The sequence below is a fragment of the Microtus pennsylvanicus genome, chromosome 22, assembly GCF_037038515.1.
Source record: "Microtus pennsylvanicus isolate mMicPen1 chromosome 22, mMicPen1.hap1, whole genome shotgun sequence".
In the NCBI taxonomy this organism is placed as follows: Eukaryota; Metazoa; Chordata; class Mammalia; order Rodentia; family Cricetidae; genus Microtus; species Microtus pennsylvanicus.
In genome coordinates this window covers 14,096,350-14,104,847 of record NC_134600.1, presented here as the reverse complement: position 1 = coordinate 14,104,847, position 8,498 = coordinate 14,096,350, and the positions used below count along the sequence as shown (strand labels likewise).

Here is an 8,498-nt window from a genome sequence, read left to right as displayed (position 1 = left end):
CAGCCCCCATTTTGTAACTTTAAAACTCTCTTTAATTGTTAGTATTCTAGGCCGGGCGGTGGTGGCGCACGCCTTTAATCCCAGTACTCGGGAGGCAGAGGCAGGCGGATCTCTGTGAGTTCGAGACCAGCCTGGTCTACAAGAGCTAGTTCCAGGACAGGCTCCAAAACCACAGAGAAACCCTGTCTCGAAAAACCAAAAAAAAAAAAATTGTTAGTATTCTAGGCATCCTTACCTCTGTCGAAGAGGAAATTAAGCCACCCACCTAGCCCAGTGTACCATATAAGTCACATAGTGTGCTGAAAGAAAAAGAGAAAGTTCCTAGGAGCTCAAAACGATGACATTGATTGCTTTAGTAGCCTTGGGAAAGTGCTATTGAAATGTATATATTCTCAGATCTGGAGACGTTCTCTATTAGGGGGAATGGATTGCACAGGAACCAGTATTCTGTCTCTTTAAGCACACTATATCCCATTGGGAGGTGCTCTTGTCACTCAGGACTCACTAGCCAATCATGCACTGCAGGTGACCTGCCAGTCAGAAGCAGTGCAGGCCTCTTCCTGGCAGCCATCTTCAGTCTTGGCTTTGAAGAGGAGCTGGCGCCAGTGGATTCCTGTTCTCGGGTGCAGTTGCTGTTGCAGGGAGATGATGCACTGAGAACTTTGGCAAAATGGAGAAGCACAACATGGTGAGTGAGGAAATGCTGTCTCCTGATGGGGAGGCACAGAGGGTGAGGTGCGGAAAACACTATAGTGTTTTCTCCATGCGTCTGGGTGGGAACCTGTCGAGATATTCACTGTTCCTCATGGTCCCTGCTAACTCCTGAACCTAGAGGCAGGCCTCTGAATAACTTTGTTCTGTGGCTTCATCTCCTTAGAGTATTGGGAGCAGGAAGTTGTGTGTAAATACACTTTCCTAGTCAAGTTCAACACGGTTCATGCATTCATGGCCAAGTTGCCAAACTCAGAGAAGCCTAGATTCTCCAATATCTTCTCGATATCTAGCACCTTGCATTTAAGCTTTAAATATAATCTGAGTCTATATTTAAATTTGTGGAGGTTATCAAAGGCATCTCATGTGTTTTGTAGCTTTCCACTACTGTACCAAATGTTGAAGAGTAGAATTGGTGATACAATAGATTGAACAATGCTTAAAAAATAATTAGTCTCACAAAGTAGAATTTAGCAGAGGGAAAACTGCATCTAAAACACCAGACTTTAAGTATATGCTAATTAGGCCTGGTAGAGATTAGAATGCCCAGATATACACTGTTCAGATTGTCCAGATATTTGACTCCAAACTATTTCAAAGAAGCCAGCACTGATTTAAAAATAAAAAGTTGTTGTCAGGCAGTCGTGGTGCTCGTCTTTAATTCCAGCACTCTGGAGGCAGAGGCTGGTGAATTTCTTTGAGCTCAAGGCCAGTCTGGTCAACAGGCTCCAAAGCTACTGAGAAATCGCCATCTCAAAAAATCCCCGAGTGCAGGTATTTAAAGGCGTGCCCCACCACTGCCCAACTAAGATGCTATTTTTCTTCAGAATCTTACTAGGTATGGGATATATTTTCTGCAACATCTCCCCACCCTATCTTTTTTATCTTTTACTTGTCCAGTCCTGTTTTTCTCCCCCCATCATGATCTTCACCTTAGAACCCTGTCAGTTAAGAATGACCTGCTGTAACATGTCATTGGCATACTTAAGAGAATATCCTGAGAATACTTTTGCCTAAATGTTTATACTGACTATTTGCCTGTTTCTATTTCAATTGTCCAAACTATAATCTGGATCATTATCCTAAGAAATACTTATGGATAACAGCATATATTGAATGCAAAATCTGTCTAACCTAGCTCCCCTTGAGCATTGGACAGAGATTAATGCATAACATCATTAAAGAGACTTTTCTTTATTAATCTTCTAAATGTGTTTTTTGATTTCTCAGTAGAAAGTCATATTAATCCTAGAAAAGCTGCATTTCCATCCCAATAGAAATATTGTTTCTGAGACAACTTCTGTTATGTTGACTCAGGTGGCCTTAGTCCCTGTCTGTTGCTTTCCTGGGCAACCTTGAGAGTCCTCTATATTACGTCTTCAAAGTTCTTAAATGACTGTACCAATTCACAGTTTTAAAATTATGTATTTGCTTGGCACTAGTGGTGCACGCAGAGTCTACAAAAACTAGTTCCTGGACATGCACCAAAGCTACAGAGATACCCTGTCTCAAACAAAACTAATACATTAAAATAAAATAAAATAATGCATTTGAGCCATGTAGTTGACTGTCAACGCAGTCACAGAAAAAGAATTTGCATATGGAGCAATTCTTCTCTCCTCAGACCACAATAGGAAGAATAGATTATTGTGTGCACTGCGGGGGGCACAGCATAGGCAATCAGCTGTTGCAGCCACCACTATGAAAAAGGGCCTGACTGTGGTAGCAGGAGAGGTTTGTAATTGCCCAGCATGGGTAAATTAATGTCATGTGAATGAACACAGACCAGATTGTGTGGGTGTCCAGATTAGGAAGGTTATCTTCAGTGAAGGAACATTGAATTTGCAATTAGGGAACTATCCTCTTCAGATATGAGCAATATTTTTTTAATTGAAATTTACTGATGTCTACAATTTTCAATGCTTCACTTCCTCCCTCTCCACTCCCATCTTCAACCCTCTCCCAAGGTCCCCATGTCCCCAATTTACTCAGGAGATCTTATCTTTTTATTCTTTATACTTCCCATGTAGATTAAATGTATGTAAGTCTCTCTTAGCCTACTCTTTTTTAAAGTCAATATAGAAAATTTTATTTAATCTCAAAAGTGCATTTTTTGGTGTATTGAGAGAGGCTTTCTCTGTAGCTTTGGAGCCTGTCCTGGAACTAGCTCTTGTAGACCAGGCTGACCTCAGACTCACAAAGATCTGCCTGCTTCTGCTTCTGAGTGCTGGGATTAAAAGCGTGTACCACCACTGCCCAGCTAAAAGTGCGTTATTATCATCACTTTAAAAATCACTTTTTGGTATCAGTTTCAAATACTTTCTTTAAGTTTATTGCTTCTCTTATCTCTATTTGTTTCTGTTCTCCAATGTTTCTAAATCATTGATAGTTTCATTTCATTTCTTTCAAGTTATGTTGATTTCTATGTAGAACAATGTCTCCAATACTTTAGGCTTGCCTCTTGTTATGTAATTGAGAATTATTTTGAACACCTAATCCTGCCTCTGTTGACCGTTCTAGAAAGACAGTCCTGCAACTCCTTCCAGGTTTGTCCTTCACTAGTCAGTGAGAAAGAAAAATAGAGCAGTTAATGAGTGTCTGCTAATCATTCTGGCTTTTATTGGGGACTTAGAAATGAAGAGGGATTGGTATAAGAGTTGAACTCATTGACCAACTTTGAAGCTGGTGGAGACAGTGCAGGAAGTGAGAGGTTGGCCTGAGGGTGAGAGCTTTCCTCCTTTAACTGAGATTACTTACATGGAATCAGGGAGCCCTGATTGATCAGTTGTGATGCTATATTATTATTGTGATTGACCATTGTTTGCAGTCCACAGACAATGGCAATCTGGGTGTGGGACTGACCTTATCTTGAAACCTAATTGCAATATTACAGTAGTTCATCCAAAATAGATGATCTGGCTGGGCTGTGGTGGCGCACGCTAAAGAAATAATTAGTCTCACAAAGTAGAATTTAGCAGAGGGGGAACTGTATCTAAAACACCAGACTTGCCAGGTGGTGGCGGCGCACGCCTTTAATCCCAGCACTCGGGAGGCAGAGGCAGGGGTATGTCTGTGAGTTCGAGACCAGCCTGGTCTACAAGAGCTAGTTCCAGGACAGGCTCCAAAACCACAGAGAAACCCTGTCTCGAAAAACCAAAATAGATGATCTGGGTAAAATATTGTGTCCCTGCTTAACAGGACTATTACTTTTCTGAAATCAGATCTTCATCTTTAGGGAAAATACATGACAAATATATATTGTGTTCTAATACAAATCCCTAGTCTCTGGAGGACATGGCTTTTAGCCTATTTCTACTTTTCAAAATAATTTTTGAGATTAAAACTACATCATATTCACATTGTCTTTGCTCCCTCCAAGCCCTAACATGATCCAGATTGTTTTCTAATTTATGGTTTGTTTTTCTTTAACAACACTTACAAAGTAACCACAGCTACACAGGAACAGTGATTCCTTTATGAATGTGACCTGTGTTTCTCTTTAGGATTTTCCATCTCTGAGGCAATGGGATGGCTGCACTGGAAAGTGAGTGTGCAATGCAATGTGCACACAAAGGACCCTGTGCTTTGGATGAGGAACAGGATGTAGTGTAGGAGAGTCGAATTATGTGTACTAAATATAAACTTTCTAAACTAGGGCACTGTATGCTGGGCTGGGAGGGCAGAACTGGAAGAACTGTGCTGTCTGAGTCATTTGATCTCTGATCCTCCTATAGAGGAGCTGCTAATAATGTGAGGCCCATATAGGTGGCCCTAGCCTGTGAGGAATTCTGGGAAGGGTTAGCAATGGGGAGTACTAGTAGCAGACAGTTTGTGGGTTCTTTCCATGATTCTATTTGGCCTCTGCAGTAGGAATAGTAAGGAAGATCACCAGCTATACTGTGGTGAGTGTTGGGTGTTCAGATCTGTTGAACTGTCATTTCTGCTGTGACTTGCACTGATCATGAGGCAGACTGTAGTTATGTTGGTCCATGTGGTTCATGTTGGCAGTGTCCCTTGTCCTCTGAGCCTCCCTGTATATGAATTTATTGGGGCGGGGGAGTCTCTGGAAAGTCAGGATATGATGGTGATTGTCTATTTTACAGACATGGACACTGCTCTTGGTGTGCAGTGGGAAGAGAGTTTAGGAAACTGAAGGTCTAGTTTCCAGAAGTTCTCAATATTGCATTCCAATGTCATATTTGTGTTATAAAGATTACAAATAGTTTAGGAACTGGTAGGAAATGATGATATTGATCTTCTAGCAATGCATGATTAGAAGGCTTTAATGTGATCCTGCCACTGGCTGCAATGGTGTGATCCAGTGAAGCTTTTTCCAGGGAACAAAGGAGTTTCTGATCTGCAGAGATTTCTCAGGTGTGTATTGTGTTGGGCAGGTAGATGGAGCATAATTTACATCTTGGGCCATAATCCATGTAGGAGAAAATAAATTTTAAATAATTTTTCTTTTTTTCATAAACAACTTTCCTCATGACACATTATTTAAAAAAAAAACACACATCCCTTGTAATTGAGGTTAAAAAATAAACAAAATGCAGATCCCGCCTCCTTATTCCCAATTCTTCCCATTGCCTCCAAATAAAAGGGAAAAATGTAAACAAAAATAAAACAAAACAACAACAACAACAACAACAACAACAAAAACCAAAGTGCAAAACTTCCCAAAACAAAGTAGTGTATTTCTCCAGGGTAAGTGGAATTTACACTAAATCCACTGGGAGTTAGTTCTTCCCGCTACAAAAATCTGCAAAGAAGGCACTCAAGACAGAAAAATAAACAAAACGCCACCAAAAAAATGCAGCAGACAAACTGGAGAGGCAGGAGGCCCAAGGAAAGAAGGGTAGCATGTTCCTAGACCTGGTAAATCAGGAGCAGGCCAGGACTCCAAAAAGCAGAAAGAAGATGAGGGAAGGAAACAAGCTGAACAGATTGGTGCCCTCCAGAGCTCTAGGTAAAAAAAACAGCCTCCTACCATCCATACCCACCTACCCTTGGGCAGGCCCAAAGAGAGTGAAGTGGACCAGGAAAACAGGGAGCAGGTTGCACATTTGAGAAGTGTCCATATCGAATCTCCAGAGGGAATATGTCAATCCTGTCTTACTCCCTGGGCCTGCCCTACTGCCCAGAGCAGGTTCCTTCTCAGTTAGTTATGGGATTCTCCCCCTTCCACAGTATATCTTTTGTATTTATTTTTATTTATTTATATTTATTTATGTATTTATTTATTATGTATACAATATTGTGTCTGTGTGTATGTCTGCAGGCCAAAAGAGGGCACCAGACCTCTTTACAAGTGGTTGTGAGCCACCAAGTGGTTGCCGGGAATTGAACTCAGGACCTTTGGAAGAGCAGGCAATGCTCTTAACCCCTGAGCCATCTCTCCAGCCCAGTATATCTTTTTTAAAAATAAATTTCCACCTTCTGTTTTTCTTTTCTTTTTTTTATATCTTTTTTTTTTTTTTGATGCAAGGGCCAGCTGTTTAAACCACTGTCGAATCCAGACTGGGAGCTGTTGTAATTGGTAGTTTGGGCACAGTATTGGGCACACGGGTAACCCATCTGTTTTGCTGATGGGAATCACCTTGATCTGTCTCCCTCTAAACTGGGAATCATCTAAAGCCAGGGAAGTCCTCACTGACTCTTTGTCTAAGAATTCTATATATACAAACCCTTTGGCAGGGCCACTGAATTTGACACAGACTGTAGTAACACAGTTGAATGAAAACACATCCATGAACGTGAGCTTCCAGCTCTTCTGCTGTTACACCATGGTCCATATTGCCAACATAGATGGAACTGGCATCAGCCTCCATCTTCTCCTCAAGAGATAATATCACTGAGCCAGCATTGCCTGTGGTTGTACTCTTAGTCATCTGCTTCTCTACCTCATTTTGTAGCTCCTTTAACTTCTCATTCTCTTCCTCTATCTCCCTGACTCCCTGAAGCTTTGATCACTTCCAGCAATTATATAGAAAATATCATACCCAAAAAATACAAAAACATACACAAAAAATAGCAGTAACCTTATTTTCAGAAGTGCTTGGAACTCCAAGTAGTTAGAGTAAATCAAGTTGATTTACATGTAAACTGATTCTTTAAAAATCTGTTCTCCTAAAATTCCATTTAAAAAGATTTTATTTCCTCACTGTGATGCAGACTTGGATTCCATCACCAATTGTAGGAAACAACATGGTAAGTGATCCTAACACATCATTTTCTTTATCAAAAGAGAATGAAATGCTTTCAGTAATCAAATCTATTTTCTGTAAAGTAAAAACATCAGAAGACTTCAAGTGAATATTGTAAATTTTGGTGAAACAGCCCTTCTCACCGAACCCATTTTCTAATATTGGTAAAGGAAAGAACAGTAGTGTACAGGATGTGTAATGGCCAGTGATTCAGTGATTTTGATTAGAACCTTGTTCTTCTTTAAGAAACAGTAATATATATGTGTGTGTGTGTGTAGATTTGTGTTTGTGTTTGTGCTTTGTTTTGTCAATGGTGTCATCTATCTTGTTGATTTTGTGAACCATAATTTAATTATATCATTTATTGTTTTTGAAAATGATGGACCTTCTCCAGTTTGTACTCAGAATATTTTTTATAGTCTTTGGTGATTAACAGTTTTACTTTTCTCTTCTTGATCTCAGATGCTTGCTTCTAATTTTTTAATTTTATTGTTTCATTTATATTTTAACAATAAAGCTTGCCTGAAGATCATAAAGTAAACAGATGCCATGGCCAGCCTTACCCCACAGGCAAGGCTGACACATAGCTTTAATTCCAGTGTCACACTAGTTTGTTGTAGAGTCAATGCTGGAGTCTCACATCTTTAATCCTATCACTAAGGAGTTGCAGATAGGAAGTGGCTTGCCTGGGCAGAGAGAGGAATATAAGGTGGTATGAGAGAGGAGCTGAGGATTGAGTGTTTTGTAGAAACAGCATTCACTCTGAGGACTTATAGAGACGGGATACCCCATTTGGTGAGTCTTACAACATTTATCTAGGGCTTCCCTTGGAGGGAATGCTGAGGCAATGGAAAAGTTAGATTAAGAGAAATGAAGACAGAATCATAAGTTAGACTGAGAGGATGAAAGGTCAATAGAAAACAGCCTGAGTTTATTTCTCAGTCAGCATATATACTAAACACAGTCAAAAGGCAGATCAAAAAGCATTACAGTCAGCTCCCTACCTTCCTGCACTGTGCTTGGAGGCAGCTCAAACCTGGGCATTATCTGATTCAGCTAAGCAGCTTCTAATCACTAACTAGGGGTGACCCTGGCTGGCCTACACTAGCCCAAATATTAATAGAAAAAAAAATGGACTCTTTGAGCTGGGCAAAATGCTTTCTCTGTTGGATAACACAGATGTTATTCACAGCCCTCAAGGTTACTAGAAGAAGAACAGCAGGCATGTTCAGACTCAAATAGAATCTTTAAGTCTGAGAAGACTCCAGATGGAAACTGATTCACACCTGGGCTCCCACATTGGACTGGGAATTTTATAGAGCTAAAACTAGTGGCCGAATGCTGTGCTTCTCTGATCTTTCAGCTTTCAGCACTACTATCTGACTACAGGATTTATGAATATGATCAGTTTGCACTACATCTAAAATCTAATTTAAATAAAACGCTTCTTCTTAATTCCTATTCATGATTTTGGGTCTAAATCTCTATCAAGTAACTTAAAATTAAGGTTTTGAATTCTGTATATAAATAAAAATCTGTGCTCCTTTAACTGCTTTGAGCTTTACTACATACAGCACTTAA

General features: G+C 40.1%; 1 pseudogene; it reads left to right on the top strand.

The window, feature by feature from the left end:
* Positions 1-670: 670 nt before the first annotated feature.
* The window catches only part of LOC142840080 (uncharacterized), a 28,386-nt pseudogene continuing 20,558 nt past the window's right edge, over positions 671-8,498 (top strand).